General features: G+C 43.1%; 1 protein-coding gene across 3 annotated transcripts in view; it reads right to left on the bottom strand.

Moving 5' to 3' along the window:
* SOCS6 (suppressor of cytokine signaling 6) overlaps nucleotides 1-10,683 on the bottom strand; it is a 37,375-nt gene extending 26,692 nt beyond the window's left edge. Inside the window, exons 1-2 of one of the 3 annotated variants that reach the window (XM_075921048.1) lie at nucleotides 10,513-10,683; nucleotides 6,699-6,892 (exon numbers count right to left, since the gene is read on the bottom strand). The gene's annotated coding sequence lies outside the window, so the exon portion shown is untranslated. Of the gene's footprint in view, nucleotides 1-6,698; nucleotides 6,893-9,766; nucleotides 10,305-10,512 lie in introns of those variants that run through there. The other 2 variants (XM_075921049.1, XM_075921047.1) reach the window with 2 other exon arrangements.
* Between the last annotated feature and the right edge of the window lie 11,256 nt (nucleotides 10,684-21,939).

The raw sequence follows: 21,939 nt of genomic DNA, 5'->3' as shown, positions 1-21,939 counted from the left end.
TTTCCCCTCGTTCCCTTAGCATCCAGAGAACGGGATCAAAAGCAAGCCACAACCTGGCATGCTCGGCTGGTGCCCTCCCCCCCACTTCACTCTCAAAGTTCTGCCCTTGCCGCCTACCCTCCCTGAAGTTCTGCCCTTGAGGAGCTGCCAGCTCCCTTTGGCCATGAGAGCCCCTTCACTCCGTGGATGGGTAGGAGGTGGAGGGGACAGGAGCTAAGGAAGCAACGCAGGTGAACAGCAGCCAGCGGGACTTAAGAAGCTCCATGCCCTGCAGTCTGCACGTCCCTCAGCCTTCGCTGAAGCTGACACGTTGTGACTATCCACTGGAGTCAGCTTGCAAACGGGTCAGTCACGTTTTACCATTTTTTTTTTCTTTTTTGAATGCTTTACTCCACTCTAATCATTCAAAAGCTATTAGGTTAGCGGGAAGGGTATAGTTGGGCTAGTAAAAATGGATTGTTTGGGGGGTCTGTGAAATTTTAATAAACTGAAAAGGGATCTGTATGCTTGAAAAGGTTGGGAATCACTGGGTTAAATGGTTAGCCAGGTAGCCACTAACATCCATAATTTATATACATCATTAAACATCAAGATTACTCAAAGTAATTAATAAATTAATTAGAAGAAAAAATGAAAAGTACAAATTAAAAAACCAAGTTTGTTTGGTGTATCTCTAGCAGCAGTTTTGTGGGCTGGAATAGCAAACTATGTAAAATTCTAAAGAATAAGATAATCTTCAGGTAATTATAACAAAGGTAGTAACTTCAGTTGCATCCTAAGCTAAAAGTCAATGAGTTGATACTTGTGTGCTGCCACTGCCCCATCACATATATCTGAGCATCTACTCCCTCTACAAGCTCTCTGATTGATGAGCTTCTTGCAGTATCATGTCACTTAAACAATGGAAATATAGGTTTTTACTGTCTGAGAAATATTACATATATACATGGTTTTCATAGCAATATTAATATTAGTTTGCAGTGATACAAAATTATAAACATTGGTAAATTATAGTAATACCACTTAGGAAACATACCACAATACCTATTATTCACACCTGCACAGTCAAAGGCAAAGTGGATCTCCTACAAAATCACTTTATTGTGGGTTGCAATAAACAACCATCATTGTGATAAGAACATAAACACTGTAATAAACCTGAAGTTTTCTAAAACTGTCTGACCACTACATTTACCAGATTACAGAAGCAAAGAAAGTTAAATCAAAATACACAATTTATATAAAATTATTAGTGAAGCAATCTCCAGATGGGAATATTACAGCCAACAAATAGTTTGTGTGCACCCCAATATGGGTGATATTTGGACATTTTGGGGCTGTTTTTATATTCCTTCATAGAATGTTAACTACAGGCAGTCCCCGAGTTACGCGGACCCGACTTACGTCAGATCCGCAGTTACGAACGGGGCCCTCCCTCTCCCTCGTCTCCAGCAGACCAGGAAGAGGAAGCAAAGCGGCGGAACACGCGGGCAGCGGACAGCAGACCAGGCGGACGGGGAGCAAAGCAGAGCAAAGCCACGGAGCCCGAGGGCAGCAGGACAGCCACGGCGCGTCTGGGCTGTCCCGCTGCCCCCTGCTCCGCGGCTTTGCTCCGGACGCCTGTGGTACAGCAGCTGGGGCGCTGCCAGTTGGTCCCGTAGCACCGCTTTGGGCGCTACTGGACCAACCCGGCAGCACCCCAGCTGCTCTGCCCCAGGCGTCCTGATTCAGCCACTGCTGCTCAGTTTCAGCAGCGGCTGAATCAGGACGCCTGGGGCAGAGCAGCTTGGGTGCTGCTGGGTTGGTCCAGTAGCGCCGAGGAGCGGCGGCGCTACTGGACCAACCCAGCAGCACCCCAGCTGCTCTGCCCCAGGCGTCCCCAAGTCAGCCGCTGCTGAAACTGACCAGTGGCTGACTACAGGAAGCCCCTGCCCCGGGCTTCCTGGAATCAGCCGCTGATCAGTTTCAGCAGTCGCTGACTTGGGGATGCCTGGGGTTCATAAGTTGAATCTGTATGTAAGTCAGAACTGGCGTCCAGATTCAGCCGCTGTTGAAACTGATCAGTTTCAGCAGCGGCTGAATCTGGACGCCAGTTCCGACTTACATACAGATTCAACTTAAGAACAAACCTACAGTCCCTATCTTGTACGTAACCCGGGGACTGCCAGTATTATATCTGTAAAAATCCTTACAAAATAAATAATTAAAAATAAAATTTTACTTGCAGGCTCACTCTGTAATAAAAAGGCTCAAGCCACTTAGAAACAACTTTTTAAGACTTTACATTACAAATGCTTTACTCATATAGCTATTCCAGGAGAGGCCTTGGGTGTAAAAACAGCTTATGCCAACAAGAGTTTTTCTGAAGGTATAGTGATACCACCTCCCCAAATTAGGTATGAGAGGGGCACACTTTATTGGCATAGCTGTGTCCTCATTGGGGTTTTTGCCAGCATAGATGTATCAGGGGTGGAGTGGTGTTTTTATCCACACTGCTGACTGACACAGCTATGCCAACCAAACTTTATAGTCTAATCCTTGCCTTACACAAACTGTGGCTTACATCCTTGCCCAAACATCCTTTACACAGTTGGTTCAGGTAAAAAAAATAAAAATAAAAGTCAGAAAATGGCGGTGAATGTTTAAGAATCAACAGGAATTTATAGAAGTTCTGAGCCCCCACGAATCCTGTTGAAGTCACCTGGGCTAAGTCTAGACTACATCCCTTTTTCGTAAAAGGGATGTAAATTAGACGTATCGCAATTGCTAATGAAGCGGGGATTTAAATTTCCCCCACTTCATTAGCATAAAAATGGCTGCCGCTTTTCTTTGGCATGGAGCTTTGCCGGAAAAAAGCGCCAGTCTAGACGCTGATCTTGCGGAAAATAAAGCCTTTTCCGAAAGATCCCTTATTTCATAGAGAGACAAGGGATCTTTCGGGAAAGGCTTTATTTTCCGCAAGATCAGCGTCTAGACTGGCGCTTTTTTCCGGCAAAGCTCCGTGCTGAAAAAATACGGCAGCCATTTTTATGCTAATGAAGCGGGGGAGATTTCAATCCCCGCTTCATTAGAAATTGCGATACGTCTAATTTACATCCCTTTTACGAAAAAGGGATGTAGTCTAGACGTAGCCCTGTAGTTACAGGTGCTCAGCAGCTTTGTAGTGCAGATAAAACCACATCACTTTTATGTAAGTGCTTAAACTTGAATTTAGGAGTTTAACTCTTTGGTTTTGTTGGGTGGGGTCAACTACCATTACAGGTTAAACTTCTAAACCAGCATTCTCAGGACAGAACTAGAGAATTTGCCAGACCATGGAAAGTCAACCACAGCCCAGGAGCTTCAATGCCAGATCCAGAGTCCCAGCCTCTCACCTTGGATTCTGGCTGTTGGCCCTAGATCCTGGCCCCAGGGATCTGCAGCTGCCCCCAGTCAGGGTTCCCACTTGGGGAAGTGAAATGTGCAGAAAGGGATAAGAGAGGGCGCAGGAAACTTGGCCCCATTCACAATAAGTAGACATCTAGTGTAACTAAAATCATGCTAGACCACGAATGTTGCCAGACTCAGTGAATGCCAGATTAGAGAAATTCAACCTGTCGTGTTATTGCCTAATAAAAGACAACGTGACTGGCAGAAAGAATGCTCCAACACACAATGGCTAGTCATGAGCAATACCCTTTCCAGAAATTGCCAGAAGACCCCTCTCCCCCTTCTGCTGAAAGCAGAGGAATTCTCCTCATTCCCAAGACAGAACCAGGTGCTGCACACACTGATCAACAGCAATCACTAGTTCCCTCTTCACCGCAGAGGCAGCACTAGAGAACTGCTTAGTTATCCTTTTTTTTAAGCTAAAATAATAGTATGTAGAAGCATTAAACACAAAAGCAAACACTATTGCTGTGTCATGTATACCTCTGCATCTATGATGACAGAAAAATAACAGATCAGCAACAATTACCAGTGGAGGAAAATTTTATATAATGTGGACTTAATCAAGTTAGTTAAAATCAAGTCTCCCCTCTCTACTCTCCTTTTCAGATCAGGACTGCAAATTCTGCTTCTGCTTTCAGTTCACCCTGAATAGCAATATCTGATGGACTCAAACAAGTTACCAGTAATGCTAAAAGTCCTAATCAATTGAAAAAAGCCAGAATCCTGGGTTTAAACAGCATGGAGTTGTATTCACTTGTAATCTTTCAGAATGGTATATAGCCACATAGCCTTTCTAATGCTTAGCTGCTGTAGGGATTTCCAGCCCTCCATGAAACAAGGTGTTTTCATCCAAGTGTAATGAATAATTCCATAACAATCAAATTGTGAAAAATATAACTCCTAAAATTCACTGGATTGTAGGCAATTCTGTAAAAATTCTTCAGAACATAGGCCACAGAAAAGAACGGATTTCATGTTAGAGAATAAAGACTACTTTTGAATGAGACATATTCTTGACTCTCCTGAAGGCACAACACAAAGTGTGCATCTAAGGGGAGAAGTGATGAGGAAAAAGGCGGTTTTAAGTGGTGTGGCACCAGGTATATATTAGTGATACCAAGAAATGTTCTAAATCACAGTAATCTCTTGAGGGCTAAATCCCACAGTCCAGAATTGTCCATATTACTGTGCACTATGGCCCCTACAGCAGGGCTTGCAAGAATACCAATATCATATGTTGTGTGTGCATAGAAGTAATTCTCCTTGGGGACCCCTTGCAACACTTTTCTGTCCCCTGTATCACTACAATGACAAACAGACATCTGATCAAAAGACGTAGTCTATCCCTTTTTATCTTCCAGAACTTAAGCCAAGTTCTCAGAATTAAACTATTAGAACAAAGTATAAATACTGTGTTGTCTCATGATACATCATGCTGCATCTTTAGTTACGCTCACTGGGGAAGCAATAGCCTTATTTCTGGTGAGTCCATACTTTAGACAGCGTGTATCTGTACACCCCACAAACCAGAAAAATACTGATAGATTGGGAAGTATAGAAAGACAAGCAACGAAGAGGGGGAGCAAAAGACTGGCGGGACTGATTGATGAAGAAAGTAAATTATCAGAACAAAAGCAGATAGAAGAAAACAAGTTGGTAGGAATTAAATATTAGCAGATACCTGAAAAGCAAGCAAAGAGATAATGAAGACTATTGGGATGAAATTAACCCCAGGAATACATAGTTTAAACATCAAGATGATGATTCCAGCAATAAACTCTATTAAGCTATGAAGCTAACCCTCAAGTGAAAGAGTGGAATTAATCTATTCACTTATTCTGTAGAGCTTTGTTCAGTTGTAATACACCATCCTATCTTGCCAGTGTATTAGCAAGCTGATCTAACAGAATATACAGATAGAATCTGACATCTACCAATTTTGCAGAAAGTGAAACCTTGAAAATACATTGCACATAGTACGAGTTCTGTTCATTTTCAAGATTATGGCCCTGATCTCATGCTTGGATATGCACAACATGTATTCTCATACTCGCAGGAAGACCCCACTGATTTTAATCAGACTGTACATTTATAAGGGTTTGACTGAGCGGATCCAACAGGATCAGGGGTGTAAGATACTAAAAACTACAGAGATAACAGCAACTTTAAAAAACTAACACTCTAGTCTGAAAATTTTTGCCTAATATTGTTACAAGTTAAGACCTGGTACTAAATAAATATTTAACTATTCTTCTCCCCCCCCCTCCTTTTTTATTTACTTTCTACATTTGACAACACTTCGTGTATAGACAGTTTCATGGGTCTTTCACACACAGCAACAAGGAAGAAAAAAAAATTTTAAGTGTGATTGTAAACCCACAAAATCCCATAGAAATGAAGTAGGTGAAACAACTTTATTTTGTTAACTTAATAAATTAGGTTGTCTGTGACATTTTAAGCTTCCTTTAAGATATCCAAAACTATGGGGAAAATGAGGTCACACTGATTTGGGATGTTTTTATAAAAAATCAAGCTGTTAGCAAATCTATCTTTTTTTAAATTCCCATCACCCGTGCAATTAATCTAGCTAAGAGCTTTAATTCAAACATTCCAATTACTGCAAGAGAAAATATGAAACCAATGATAAGTAGAATGGCCCCTATACCACAGTCTCTACCTGCAGTTAAATCGGAGGCATATGGTTTTGAGAGGCATAAAGCTGCCTTATCTAAACTTGGTTAAAGACCATTCCAGTATAAACACTAGACTACTTATCCTACTCATAATTTCAGTATGCCCTCCAAATTATAACCATATGTACTTTGTCACCTGAAATTACTTACATGACATATGCCCAAGTTTCCTCTTAGGTCTCTTTATTATCTGAAGCTACTATTCATTTGTTGAGCTTTGTTACTGAAATTGCAGCCCTTGGTGAATAACAACTTAAATATATCTGCTGAAGTGTACTATACATTCCCAGATACACCCAAAAAAAATCTACTAAACCTCCATTAAAATGGAAATCAGTTAAGAATACCTATTAGCAATTTAAGGGTACGAATCATTAGAGGGAAAGGAAAATTACTGCAAAGAAACAATACAAACTCAGGAAATTCTCAAACATGTTGTTGTATGGAAATGTATAGTTAAGACCCCCAAAATTAACTCAACTCTATCTTGTAGTGGCATCATGCCATAGGCATACAATTAGGATCAATGCATTTTAGTGTACAGCTTACATTAAACTAAATGTATCAGCTTACATTAAACTGATTTTTAGATTCCTCTCCTCCACGGCGTAGTTTCAGGTGAGTATGAACTATTGCCTCGGACACTGGTGCCTTAGGACCATTGTGCACCAAGGAAGCATCACAAGAAGAGCTGAAACAGACATCTGCACACTTCCATCCCATCACTCTGCACACCTCCCATTCCTCCTGGACAACAGAAAGCAGCACTGTGGGGAGACAAGGAAAATGGCAGTGGGTATAAACAGGGATGTCTTTGCATTCCTGCCTCGATTTCTTCAGCAGTGCCATGATGAGCCTTTCGAATAGTGCTGTGCAAGTTAGCATGACCATATAAACATAAAAAAAGCAAAGACATCTGAGGCCAAGTTATCTGGTAATTCTTAACATGAGTTCAATCTCTTATGCCACTGTCTCTTTGCACAAACACAACTGTAGCATGCAAATCAGTTAGAGGAAGGATGATTGGTTGAGTGATCTGAGCTGTTAGTCTGGCACTATCTATAATCGAAACAGTTAGAAATAACATATATACATAAGGCAATTTCTTTAAACGTAGATCTTACGAAAAATGTAAAAAAGTTAACTATATGGAAAATCTGAAAACTGCATATTCTGCTAAAATAATTCAGGACAAAAAATGTTTGATGATAAGGGCTGATCTACACTCAGAATTTACTATGTGTAGACAGTGCTAGGTTGAGGGAAGAATTCTTCATCTGACCTAGCTACTGCCTTTTGGGGAGGTGGATTAACTACAGTAAAAAGCAAACCTCTCCCATCATTATGTGCCCATACTGAGGTGATGTAACAGTGTAGCACTGTCAAGACTAAGGGTGTGTCTAGATTACAGGGTTTTGTGGACAAAAGTGGACTTTTGTTGACAAAACTATACCTGCGTCTATACTACCACCGAGTTCTGTCAACAGTAAGTCGAAAGAATGCGGCAGTTTTGTCGACGGCGGTAAACTTCATTCTACAAGGAATAACGCCTTTTGTCAACAGAGTTCTGTCAACAAAAGGCGCTATTGCATTCACACTGTGCTTTTTCAAAAGAGAGTGTCTAGACTCTCTATTGAAAAAGCAGCTTGCTTTGTCGACAGAACTGGCTATAGTCTAGACGCTCTTTGTCGACAGGCTTTGTTGACAGTATCTGTATCAGTATCTGTCGACAAAGCCTCTGTCGACAAAAGCCTGTAGTATGGACGTACCCTAAGTGCTAAACTTCTTTAAAGGCTCACTTAATTTGAGCTCTAAAATAACTCTTAAGTTTATTTCTCAGAAAAGTCATTATATGGAGACAGTATGCTGTGTGTACTACATATCTAAGAGGTTCAATATTTGCTTTAAGGAAAAATTCAACTCTACTTTAACTGCAGAGCTGTAACCACACTTCCACAATTTTATTGTGAAATATGTAATAGGAAACAAGGAATGTTATCAGTGAATTAGTGCTTAAGAAAAGCTAAACATTTTATAAAAGCATGATGAAAGCTAAAGCAGATACCTTTAATTCATAATTTGCTTTCAGTTTATCAAATATAAATGCATATTTTCTCATGCAATTGCTTTACTAAAAAAAATACAATAAAAAATTAATGGCTACTTGTACTTATTCTCCAGCAATATCCCAGAAAAGTTAAAGACTCCTAGCCAAGCAAAATAAATTATTTCATGACTACTATGAAGCTTCCACATGAGCAATTTGTGGACATGTATATTGATATGAACCAACAGTTAATACCACTCTTCAGTTCTCCAGCAGAGATGTACAGACAGAGCTGTATAACTAGCGTTGGGTAAGAAGCAGGGAGCCCTGGTAGTGGGCATATTTTTACTGAGGGAATTCATACATGATTTGGGGCAACATTGATGAAAACATTTGACATCTAGAAAAGAAGAGTTGAGGCAAATTAGTGAAAAGATGCAAGGTGGTAACTAGAAGTCTGGGAGAAACACTTTCCCATATAGAAATGATGTGTACATAGCTGCCATCCCCATCACCCAGACAGATCCACTCTGCAGCAGTGTTTACATACCAAAATCATGGAAGCCTAATTTAATTTTGAAACCAAAAATAATGGTCTCATAGGAGCGCAGCTAGGAGCTTCCCAGCTTAAAGCTTCAACAACTTTGGCCGCTTTGATGATTTTGGTAACTTTAGTGTTTTGGTTTGGTTTTAAGTAATTGACTAAGCATAGGCAAAAATTAGTCTGTACGTTGTTTGTGGTGGAGGGGGGAACAATTTGGGATGAACAGGCAGGAGTGCATAGGTGGGTCAAGCTGTTTAGATCTCTCTTCTCCCTCTTTTACACAGCAGCGTATTGTTTCTGCCCTCTACTTACTCCGGGTGAGAGAAGAGGTATCAAATTGTACACCTTGACATTTGTATTTAAACCTTCTCCTGAGCCTCTGAGGCACAGGCCAAAGAGAGGAGGGCAGGAGGGTGACTTCCACATGAGCACTGGGCACCTGGCTTGCAGAGAACTTGGTCGGAGAAACTCTTCCAGCTCCCTCTTATTCCTGCGAGTGGGGAGGGGGCTACAAATGGGTCAAATCCAACTGCTGCCATCAGCACTGGAATTTGGAGAGGGAGGCGGCGCAGAAGGAGACACTCCCCTCCCCCTCCGCTTGCGCCGGGCTGGGCAGGTTTGTTTTGTTTTTTGGTGGCTGTTTTTATTTATTTATTTTGTCAAACTCCGATCCACCCCTCCCCCCCCCCCGCGGTTTTGGGGAGCCGCGGCCCGACTCGGTCCCCTTCCTGGTCTGGGATTTGGGAGGGGGCGTGCGCGTCTCTCTCTGCGGCCCTGTCCCGGGCGCTGCTCGCTCCCCTGCAGGCCGCGGCGCGGCCCCGGTCTCTCCGCCAGGCCTGGCGCCGGTGCGGGGCGCGGAGCGAACAAAGGCAGCGCGGGGGCCGCAGGGGCCGGTGCCCGCTGCCGGGGGAGCGCACCCAGCCCAGGCCGCCGCGGCTGCAGGCCGCTCCCGGCACGGCGGCCCAGCTTGGCGGGCGGCGGCAGGGCCGGGCCGACCCTCCACCCCACCCCCGCGGCTTCTCCCCGGCCGGGCCGCGCGGCGGGACTCACCGAGAAGGAGCCGCCGTCGCTGCGGGCCCGGCGCCGCCTGGCTCCCGCGCCGCCACCGCCGCCGTCCCTGCTCCTGGAGCCGCCGCTCGCTTCCTCTCCTGCTTCCTCCTCCCGCCCCTCCACCCCGGGCCTCGGAGGGGCGCCAGGGGGCAGCCGGCCCGCAGCACCCGCCACCAGCCGCAGGGACGGGACCGGCCGGCTCGGCCGCACGCACAGCTCGGCCGCCGCCCCCCCCAGCTCAGCCCCTCATCTCAGCCCTGCCTCCGCCCGGCTGCCCTGCCCTCGCCGCCCTGCGGGGGGAGGAGGAGGAGGCTGTCAAAGCCCTTCCCCGGCCCGCCGGGCTCCCGCTCGCTAGCGCTCAGCCCGCCCGTAGCCTTTCCCGGCGGCTCCCTGCCCTCGGGTTTCCTCCCTCCCTCGGCAGCCACCGCAGCAGCGTAGCCAAATCGGCCCTCACGGAGCATGCTGCCAGAGCAGCGGCACCCGGGGCCGGCGGAGGACGCACATGGCTGCGTTGGGACCGGGAGGGATATTTACAGGAGGGACCGAAAGTGAACAGCAGCCGTGCAGCTTGTATCCCCTGCTAGGACGCTCTTCATTTGTATATTAAGGGAAGGCAGCGAGTCCTGTTTGTTATCCTGTAACCTCTTTTCTTCCCTACAGGGTCCACTTTTTGAACCTTCGCCTATGTACAAGCTTATAAACCAAGCGTATACAAGTGCCTAGTTCGGGCTCAAATCACAGTTTACCTTCAGATGAATGCCTGGCTTACATCCCCCATCCTGCAACATGCTGTATATGTATATGTCTCTTGCAAGATACTCAGTTCTCTGAACTCTTAGTTCTGAATTGAACGGAAGCTGCAAAACAGTTAATTAGTAACATCCCTGCCTCCGCTTTGTTTATGTCAGATCCTACAAGGTGCTGCTGAGAACTTCCTGTGAGGACAGTAATTTCTATGAACTCAACATTTCACTGTATCGTCTTCCTTAGGATTTGTATCTTTTTTTCTATTCTCCATTTCATCTTCTCTTATAGCCTGACGTGTATCTTCCCAGCCTTGAAATTGGCATTTTTAAAATGCCATTTTTATCTTTAATTTTTGCTTTGAAGAGTTCCTGCAGGAGTGTGCAACCACAACAGCTATTAAGTTTTTCTAATGTAAATGAAATACTGATCAAGAGCAATACATTTTTAAAAAATCCCTGATTTAACTTTTCTGATAAAAAGTGACCCAGAAAAATATAACATTGATATCTGTGAGCAGCAAGCAGCCTGGAACCTTTAGAAATTGTTATTAAGTGATGAGACCTTTGACCTTTGAAGTAATATCAGTGCCATGAAATATGGCCTTTCTTCACTTCCTGGTTTGATTTATAGACTTAATAACTAATGCAAATCAAAAACTCAATCCTATAAATACTTTCACACTTATATAATTTTATTCTTATGAGTAGTTTTGTAGGAGTCACTGAGACAATTCAGTTATGTAGTTGCTTAACTCTTTTGAAGATAAGGCCTTGGATTGCAACTTTTTTGAGCCCCAGCCCTGTAATTATTTAAAACACATGCTTAACTCACAAGCATCTGATTAGTTCTATTGAATTCATGGAGATTTCTCTCTTTAAATTCTTTTATGGCTTGTAGGCCTGAGATATAGAATTATTGTATGATTACATTTAAGCTTTTACAGCCCAATCATGTGAGATTCAATAAGAAATCAGAACCATCAAGCTGTGTCTACACAGCCAAGTTATTTCAGAACAATGGCTGTTATTCTGAAATAACTATGTGAGCGTCTACACAGCAATTCCATTATTTCTAAATAATTTCAAAATAACAGACAGCTTATTCCAGTTTCTGTAAACCTCGTTCTACAAAGAATAATGCCTCTTCCGAAATAGATATTTTGAAATAAGGCATGTGTAGATGCTCCACTTCTGCTATTTTGAAATAGCCCCTCACCAGGGCCATTCTAAGTTATTCCTTCTGGGGCTTTAAATCGAGATAGCACATCTACATTAGGAAAACCTGCCTCAGACTAATTTTGAGACTTCCCTGCAGTGTAGATGTGCTATTTCAAAATAAGCTATTTCGGAATAACTATTCCAGAATATCTTATTTCAAAATAAGTGTTCAGTGTAGACCAGTGGTCCCTAACGTTCTGGGGCTGCCTCGGGGCGGGGCTGCTCACGCGCCACACGTACGGGGGCGGGGCCAAGCATGCGCCGCACGCCCGGGGCCGGCACCGGCATGTGCCGCGACCCCAGGCAGGGGCCGCCCAGTTGTCGCGCACCCGGGGCCGGCACTGGCATGTGCTGTGACCCCGGGCAGGGGCCGCCCAGGCCCGGCACCGGCATGTGCTGTGACCCCAGGCAGGGGCTGCCCAGGCACCGTGTGCCCGGGGCTGGCACCGGCATGTGCTGCGACCCCTGGCAGGAGCTGCCCAGGCACTGTGCGCCCTGGAGCCGGCACCGGCATGTGCCGCGCACCCGGGGTCAGGGCTGGCACCGGCATGTGCTGTAACCGCAGGCAGGGGCCGCCTAGGCGCCGCATGCACAGGGCCGGCACCGGCATGCACCGTGACCCCAGGGCAGGGACCGCCCATGCGTCCGGGCCTGGCACCTGCCACACACCCGGTGGCGGGGCCAGCCCAGATTGCTCTGCAGGCGCACATAAATGGCCCGGCAGGCGCTATGGCACCCGCGGGCACTGCATTGGGGACCACTGGTGTAGATGGACCCTCAGTATCTCTCAAGTTTGAACCTTCAGCTTGGAAACATATTCTGTATTCATCTTTCTTTAGAGTGTCCATTTCCATTTTATCTTTTATGGCTCTTCATATTTAGTTACAAGGGGGATAATATTTTTTAAATAAAAAGTTAAACATGAAAACGGTCTTTTTCAGGCATGATGTACCTAACAATTAAATAAGCATATATTTTAATGGATTTATAATATTGTTGTTATTTTATGCTAAGTGTTACAACAAATAATACTGTGTATATCCAAATGCTACAAGTATGGTTATTCACAAGTAACATAAAAGAAAGTATATTGGGAATGTTGTAAATATTTAAGTAACCCTCTGAGAATGGCAAAAACTGCCAAGAGATGTTGGTCCAGATTGATCAGAATCTAGTCACACTCACCTTTCCATATATACAGTTTCTAAACATAATTGGATCTATGATAGTCCTGAAACCTATACTGTCCTACAAAAGGCATTCAGACTAGTGACAAAAAAGACTGTATGTCTAAGGCCTAGTCTATACTACCATCAGACATCAAGCTAACAGACATAACTTCAGCAACATGAATTACATAGCTGACTAACTTAGATCTACTTACCGAGATATCTTCATTGCGGTAAGTCTACAGCTGACACTTTCCTGTCGACTCCCCAAATCTTCGCATTCTGGTAGAATACTGGAGTCTATGGGAGAGTGCTCAGCTGCTGATTTATTGCATCTTCTGGATTGATCACTTCCTGTCAATCTGGCACATTGTGAAGATGTGACCTAAGGCTGTGGAAGAATGAGACCATATTTTTTGTATCGGTGTTTGTGAAACATGTAGTGGTATTTATATAATAGAAGCTGCTTTAAAACAATATAAAATTGAGTGTTTTGTTCAAAGGGAAAGTTAAAATGGAAAGTCTAGTTCCAAGGCAAACCATTAAAAAGTGCTATTCAATGTGGCTGCTGTTTGGGAGACCTATACTACACCACTTTGAGACGAATGAGAGTAGGTTTTCAAGAGGGACAGAAAAGCTAAGCTGGCCGCCAAAGGGGAGAAATGAGATGGAGGACCACTAAGAGTGTAGGGAAATGTCTGATCCCCTTAATATAGCTAATGGACTTTCCTCTTTATTGGGCAACTTGTTGGGTATTCAGCAATGCAATCCAAAGGATGCTTACAGAAAATCAAGGTTCGGAAGAGATCTTTGCAGAAAGGGAGGTAAGGGATGTTAAAAAGCGCCAAGAGAAATTGCAGTCAATGACTGTTTCAGTTGTATTATAATAAAGTCAGTTTTGCAAGCGAGTGTTTGTCTACAGCTTTACATTCTATTTAGAACGCAGCACTTAAGTGAATAATGATTTCCAGAATTAGATTACTGAATTATGGAGAATATTTTGGTGTAAATATTATTATTTTAGAAAAAAACATTGCATTCCACACAACGTGATGGACCAAGCATCTCCAGACCTCTCATCTGACAGAACCAGCTAAACATTCCTGTACAACTGAAGCAGGTGGGAATTCTGATGCTATCCTTCATGAGAGTAAGCTCCGACCTATAATTAAGACCAGAATAGTTTACATTTAGATACTTTTTGAGACTTTTCATTTGTTGTTCACACAATATTTCATAAATCATCTTATGAGGAAAATGTTCAGTTCTGTTTCTATCAATCTTTCATTCCCCTCCCATATATTTTATTTTAATGTTATTTTGAGTGAATATAGTCCCCAATTCATCAAATACTTAAACATGTATTTAGTCCCACTGACATTGTTTTCTCTGATTTTTCTGATGGGCTGTGTCTAGACTGACCAGTTTTTCCATAAAATCAGCCGCTTTTCTGGAAAAACTTGCCAGCTGTCTACACTGGCTGCTTGAATTTCTGCAAAAGCACTAACTTTTCCGTTAAAAGCATTTCCGGAAAATCATGCCAGTCTAGACGTAGCCATAGTGTTTCTGCTGACATCTGAAGGAAGCCTGTTGCATAAAACAGCTGTTCCTTGACATCAACAGTTTATATTTTATCTTTTGCATTTGTACTTGACTCATTATGCATAGTAAAGTCTGATCAAAACTAATCACGGTTTTTAGTAGGTTAACTTTCTTGTTCCTTCATAAAACTGTTCACTGTGGATTTTCAGTATTTTTTTTTATAGAGAACGATTCAAATTAGAAAAGAAACTGGTTGTGTGCCTTTTAAAATTTAAACTATTTTCTTTAAGGAAACATTTTTATACTTTCTAAATTTTGTAAGACCCCTTTTAAATATAGGACTTGCTTATACTACTTGAAAGTGTCTTGTTAAGGCACAAGTGTGGGTGAGGTAATATCTTTCTTTGGATGGACTACTGTTGGTGTGAGAGAAAAGCTTTCATGCTACACAGAGCACTTCTCCAAGTCTGGGAAAGGTACTAGCAGGTTCACTGCAAAATAAAAGATCAAACAGGCAACTTAGCATAAGTATTTAGCATGTATTCTAAGGGGCAATTCAAGGTGAAGTGGCTCATGAATATCCCGATAGTCATTGAACAAAAAGGGGGTTTAGTGGGTTACATAGTGTTGTAAAAAGCTGTAAATCCAGTGTTTTTATTAAGACCATGATTTTTAGTATCTACCAAAGTTGTGAATGTAAACTCCCAGATTCATCTTTTGAAATTGTTGTGGACTGAAAGGTCAGATAGAGTCAACACTTTATGACAAGTGTTCACTCTCTGGTGAACATTTTCCACATTTCCACATGGTCCACATTTTCATCTTATAATTTTCCTGTGTGATTTCATTGGAGCGTGAAGTGATTGTCTTGTTTTATCCTCTTAACTATTACTGCACTATTTAATGCACTGGATGAGGTATAGAATAACATGAGAATAGTCAGACCAAAGGTCTATCTAGCCCGGTATCCTGTCCTCCAGCAGTGACCAATGCCAGGTGCCCCAGAAGGAATGAACAAAACAGAACTTCCTTTTGTTGGTTTTAAACCTGATACCTATTAAATGGTATATCATATGCAGGAACAACTAATGAAGAGCATGAGGGAGTCACATGCCCCCCAAATGCCATGGGTGAGAGGAGCTGGCCAGCAGCCAACTCTGGGGGGGCTACCAGAAGGCAGGCTGGCACCCACAACAGAATCCCTCCCTTTTCCCTGCACTTAGCAGCAGCAGCAGAATAAGCAGAACAAGGCAGCCCCACTGCTTTACTCTTCCAGCCACTCCAGGGAAGCAGGCGGGACCATCTTCATGCTCCCCAGCAGGAAGTGGAAAGCATGGTGACTGGGAAAGCAAAGCAGTGGCATTATCTTACACCATTTACCCCGCCACTGCCGGTGAGTGAGGAGGGGAAGTGGTATACCACTGCTGCCTGCACCAGTTCCACTAGTCTCCCAGATCACCTCAGCTGGGGGAAGAGGTGGGGAGAGGGCAGAGTCAGGGTGGGAGAGGCTGAGCTTAGGAAAAAGGAGGTTGTTCCAGTCCTTCCCCAGGCTGGGGGATATCACATGGACAGTGGCGTTCCCCTCCCCCAGTTCTCTCTGTTCAGTCTCCTCTGATTATGTTTAGTTGCAAACACACTAAGAAGGCTGTTTTCTAGAGCCTGACACTGAGATACCACAGAATATGCTCTTAAGATAAAATCCAGGATATATGCCTTAGCTAAGGCAGTTTTGAGTGTGCTAAGCAAGGACTGTCCACCAGGGAAGTAGATCACATCATGGAGCATGCTGCACAAATACCCCAAGAGAACCTGCTTCAATACAGAAATAAGACCACTCCATTTGTCAACTAGCACCCCAAACTAGAATCCGGGTAAGGTTTCATCAAATAACTATAACCTCCATCCTGAAAGAAATCCTGAACCCCCTCTTCTAGCCTTCAGAGAACCCCCAACCTCTGCTCATGAGAAGCAAGCTTCGCATAGACAGAATATGCCTATTCAAAGCAGGATCTAACCCTGCCAGAAACAAGGCTACATCTATACTGGCAGCTTCTTGTGCAAGAACTCTTTTGCGGAAGAGTTCTTGTGCAAAAACTTCCAGAAGAGAATGTCTACACTGGCATGTGCTTTTGCACAAGAGCATCCATGCCAGTGTAGACACTCTCCTGCTCAAGAAAGCTCTGATGGCCATTTTAACCATAGGACTTTCTTGTGCAAGAAATTCATGTTGCCTGTCTACATTGGCCTCTTGCGCAAGAACAATTGCACGAGAGGGCTTATTCCTGAGCAGGAGCGTCATAGTTCTTGCGCAAGAAGCCCTGATTTTATACAGTAGAATGTCAGTTTACTTGCACAAGAACACATGGCCAGTGTAGACAGGCAGCAAGTTTTTGCGCAAGAGCAGCCACTTTGGCAAAAGATCGCGTCAGTGTAGACACAGCCCAACTGTAGAACCTACAGACATATGTCCATTGCTACTAGGGATATAAAAGGTTAACGGTTACCAAGTAAGCTGGCTGTTTATCAGCCTGCTTATAAGGTAACTGGTTAATCAATCCTCTCTGCCTATGGGCTGGTGGTTAACCAATTAAACAACTTATTTCACTCAGATTGTAGGTGGTTTTTATATACCTATTTGCTACAATGCTTAACACCTCCTATAACATGCCTTTCAAGATTCATGAGTCCCACACCCAGCACAATATGTGGTTACCTTTCAAAAGAGGATCCTAGAAGCTTAAACTCATAACTTTTCTAGCTTCTAAAATAGTGGTCTTAATAAAGATACTGAATTTGCTATTTATTGCAACAATCTGTAATCTACTACCTCCCCTTTTTGTCCTCTGACCATAAGGGTGTTAATAAGCCACTTCATCTTAACTTTACTTGGATTAATTTTGCCTTAAATTGATCTAATGTGGGAAGAGGTTTACTAAATAACTCAAGTTGAAATAGGAAAAAAGTTTACTAAGTAACTCAAGTTCAAATGATTTAAGTAATCCTTAGAATATGTGCTAAATGCTTATGCTGATTTGTCTGTTAAATCTTGTATTTTTCTTTGAAACTCCTAGTACCTTTCCCAGACCAGAAGAATAGCTGTGTGTTGCATGAAAGCTTCTCTCTCACCACAGAAGCTGGTCCAATAAAAGATATTACCTCACCCACCTTGTCTCAAGATTACTAACTGTGAGACAAATAGAACACAAATGAGCATTCATTTACATCTGACTTCCAAATATTCAAAAAATCTAGGATTTCATTCAGTCTTTAGAAATGTGAATAATTCCAGTATAGAAGTGACCAATTGTGGTCATTTGGACATAATGATGTCTTTCTAACCAGAAACAAAAATAGTATGGTTTGGATTACTCACAAGTTCTGCATAAGCAGCAGTATGAAATTGTGCAGGCACAGGGGCAGATCAAACACCAGACTTTGTCTACACACAGAGGTGAAAGCAAGCAGATGCTCCCTGGTGCGAAGCTCCAGCAAGAATTGGCTGAACTGTGGCAAAAATCAGCAGGGAGCTATTTAAAGATCTGGCAGAGACCCGGGTTGCAATAGTACAGTATCTGTACAAAATTTAAGTTCCTTTCTCCCTGTCTACCCATATAGACCAGCCCAGAATGTCAGTCAGAGTCAGACTCAGACTCAGCTGTGGTTGCTGATGTGCAGAACCACATAGGCTACAACCCCTAGCAGATTAAGGAGGTGCTTTATATTCCCTATTTCCCTACATGGGCATGCAATTCCCTAGTTATGATTGTGCACATGAAAGTATAGGCATGTATACTTCTGGTCATTTAGATGACTAGATATTGTGGAGACTTTAGCTTCTAGGATCTTGAAGACATTTAATATATACATATTTTTTCCACAGGAGCAATAATAATTTGATTTCAATTAATTTTATCTTAATTTGTACTAATAGGGAGAAAAGTTAAAACAACTAAAATTGCGTTACTTACTAAAGCATTATATTCTTAAGTACAACACATTGTAGTACTCATGTAGTATTCATGGAGGTTAGGTCCATAAAAGGATATTAGCCAGTGGATAGAAATGGTGTCCTTGGCCTCTGTTTGTCAGAGGCTGGAGAAGGTTGGCAGGAGACAAATCGCTTGATCATTGTCTTCGGTCCACCCTCTCTGGGGCACCTGGTGCTGGCCACTATCGGCAAACAGGCTACTGGGTTGGATGGACCTTTGGTCTGACCCAGTACGGTCGTTCTTATGTTCTTATGTACATTTTTTCTTCTTTATTTCTGGGAAGGGTAAAATTACAACTGCATTTGTCATACTTCATCTCTGAATCCAGTTTATGTCTTCTGGCTCATTTGTAAACTGTTAGGCTGGACTAGAATATTAAGAGCTCTGTAAGGATATCTTATGGGAATGCTTTTTGTCTTATTTAGTAGATGTTTAATTTCAAATTACCAATGTTTTAGTATACCTAAAATTGTGTACACCAAGATTTTCAGTGACAAAAATGTGAGGAATGTTATCAATTTTAAAAGAAAAGCAGTCTATTCTAGGTCTATCAATATTGCAGCATTTTCTAGTTGAAATGGTACATGGAGTCAATCTCTAATTTTCATAAACATTGTATGTAGTATACCACAAGTAACACCCAAAGTTTCAAAAGTAACTTTGAGTGCCTGAATTTTTGACTGACTTGGGGTGCCCAACTTTGGGTGCCTGATTTTGAAAGTCTGACTTTAAAACATTTATAGGGACTTCATTTTCAGAGAACATATGCTCAGCACCTTCTGAAAAGCAGAACCCTTTAAACACACACAAATGCCCACCCTAATGTACCTATATCATGATTTTCAAAAATCATGACCCAAGTTCCTATTTTCTAGCTCTTGTAATATTTTTCTGCAACCAAGATTTTTACTGGCATAAGTAATTTTCTGCCTAAATAATTGATTGATGCATGCAGCTGATAGTTCTACTTTATTTTTCAGAGGTTTTCCTTTTGTGTATTCTGTTAATAAATTCCATTTTAACAGAAAGCGAACTGATAGATGTACTTGGAGATCCCCCACCCCTCCAATCACTTGATCTCACTGGGCAGTAAAGCAAACACAAAGTATATTTCTTGCCTTCTTCCTTCTGTCTGATGTTGGAGTTAAATATGCTGCAATTCTTGTGAGTGAAATCCTGGCCTCACTAAACCTCATGGCAAAATTCCCATTTACTTAGGGGACCAGAAATTCCACCTTGCTGCTGAAGGTAAAAGGTCAATCAGACAAAATGGGATGTCGCAAAATGAAGCATAAGCAGCAGCATTGGGACTCTAGCTTGGGACAACTTGTTGTCCCCAGAGCTGCTGCTTATACTTTTTCTATTATGTTGTGACATCCCACATCATCTTATTGCACTACTTTAAGAACTAATGAAAGTAAGATTTTAGTTTTGTCAGGGTACCTGTGATGATCAAGGCAATTTCCCCCTCCTTCTGTATTATAAGTATACAAACCAGACTACGCCTTTGTTTATCTCTAGGCAAAGATTATCTTTGGGTCAGCTGAGGAACAATTCAGCCTTCATAAAAACTCTTTGCTGGGAAGAGGTCAGTATATGAAAATAACAAACAAGTGTTAACAGAAAAATGAATAAAAGTGGCTTGTCTAGGACTCAAACATTGACATAAAATGGAAAGTTTTTCTAAATAAAGATCTGGCTATCTTTTAGTTTTCAATTATAATACAAAATTTAAAAAAAAAACTTGAAAAATGTTTGTACCAAACAATTCCTGCTGAAACATTTTTAACTAATTCTACTTATAATGCTTAGCTATTTCATTCTATGCCAAGAGGATTTTTTTAAAGAACATCTTTGAAAGTAAAGCACACATGTCCAAAACAAATATGTTTCATGTTTCTGGTGAATATCATGTCCAAAACAAATATGTTTCAAGTTTCTGGTGAATATCATGTTTTATTTTCTGGCAAGAGCAAAAGGAAGTGGTTTCTTAGATCAAATTGCTCTAATAATTAGCCTTGTAGTAGACAGCAGAGGCAAGGCAGCAAGATAAAATGTAATAAAATTACTTCTGATGGCTGTAGGGAAAGACTGTTTGCAAGGCCCAGTTTATTCTGGCTTTGCCCAGGTTTTGACCTATAGAAAAACTGCTTTGGGGAGGGGAGAAGTAGGCAAAGAATATATTTGCAAAGAGATGTCAAGAGAATAGCATAGAATTCTCTTTCCCTTTTAAGACACACACAGAGTCATCAGAATAGCTGCTAAATTAAAGCCTAGCTTTCAGATCCACTGAATGTAGGGTTGCAAAGTGTCTGGTTTTGAACTGAACAGTCCGGTATTTGAGCTTTCTGTCCGGGAAACAAATTGAGAAACCAAAATAAGTTTTATTATTATCATGAACAGGCCTGCACAACATGCAGCCCGCAGGGGCTCACTGTGTGGCCCGTGAGGAGATGGGGCGCGAGCCAGAGGGCGGGACGCCGGCAGACGCCAGGACGCTGGCGTGACGTCATGTCATGACATCACAGCCAGCGACCACTGGATTAAAAAAAGGCTCCGGCAGCCCCGCAAACTGGAAGGCAGAAGCCAGGTAGGGGAGGGGAAGGGGCTTGTGCTGAGGGGAGGGGGGCAGGTCAGGAGAAAGGGGAAGGCACCAAGGGACAGGGTGCAAGAGAGACAAATGCCAGAGGGCCAAGTGGAGACAATGAGGAAAAGGGCAGGAGGGCAGGTGTCAGTGGGAGGGGAGACAGGGTGATGCTGGGAGAGGAGAGGGTAAGGGCATTCGGAGGAGTATGTTGTGCAGGCCTAATTTAATTGAAAAATTCTTAATAAAGTATCACCCCTCCCCCAACCTACCCTTGCGGCCAGAGTTGCCAAGTGTCCGGTTTTCTACTGGACAGTCTGGTATTTGCACTCTCTGCCCGGTAGAAAAATTCAGAAAATATCGGACATGTGCAATGTCCGGTATTTTCTGAATTTCTGCCTGGGCACTAAACGGAAGCCTGGTGGCGCCTCCTGTGGTTGTGTGTTGAAGCCGGGCAGTGCAGGGGTTGGTTTTTTTTTTTTTTTTGCTCAACAAAAATTTTTAGCCTGTGCATTCGGTATTTTTTGGGGGAGCATCTGGCAACCCTGCTTGCAGCCCGCAGCTGTTTTCTTTGGAGTAATACGGCCCTTGCCACTTTCCGAGTTGTGTAGGCCTGATCATGAGTATCAGTACGTAGTTGCGAACTGCCTGGCTGGTAGGCACACTCACACTGCATGAGTGTGTCTACCAGCCAGGTAGTACGCAACTATACAGTAGAGAGGAGGGGGCGGGGCCAGGGCATGATGGAATCCCTGGAGCCGGACTCGCCTGGGCGCCCCACCAGAACCGTGTATGGGACAGGCAGCACCCTGGAATCTGCATGCGTCCAGGCCAGCCCCAGTCCCCGCTGGCCGGTTCCGTCCCGCACTCCCTTCCCAGCTAGCCCTGCTCCTCCTGACTCCCTCCCAGCCAGCCCTGCTAACCG

This window comes from Pelodiscus sinensis, chromosome 2 (genome assembly GCF_049634645.1).
Source record: "Pelodiscus sinensis isolate JC-2024 chromosome 2, ASM4963464v1, whole genome shotgun sequence".
In the NCBI taxonomy this organism is placed as follows: Eukaryota; Metazoa; Chordata; order Testudines; family Trionychidae; genus Pelodiscus; species Pelodiscus sinensis.
This window is presented reverse-complemented; position numbering and strand designations above follow the sequence as displayed.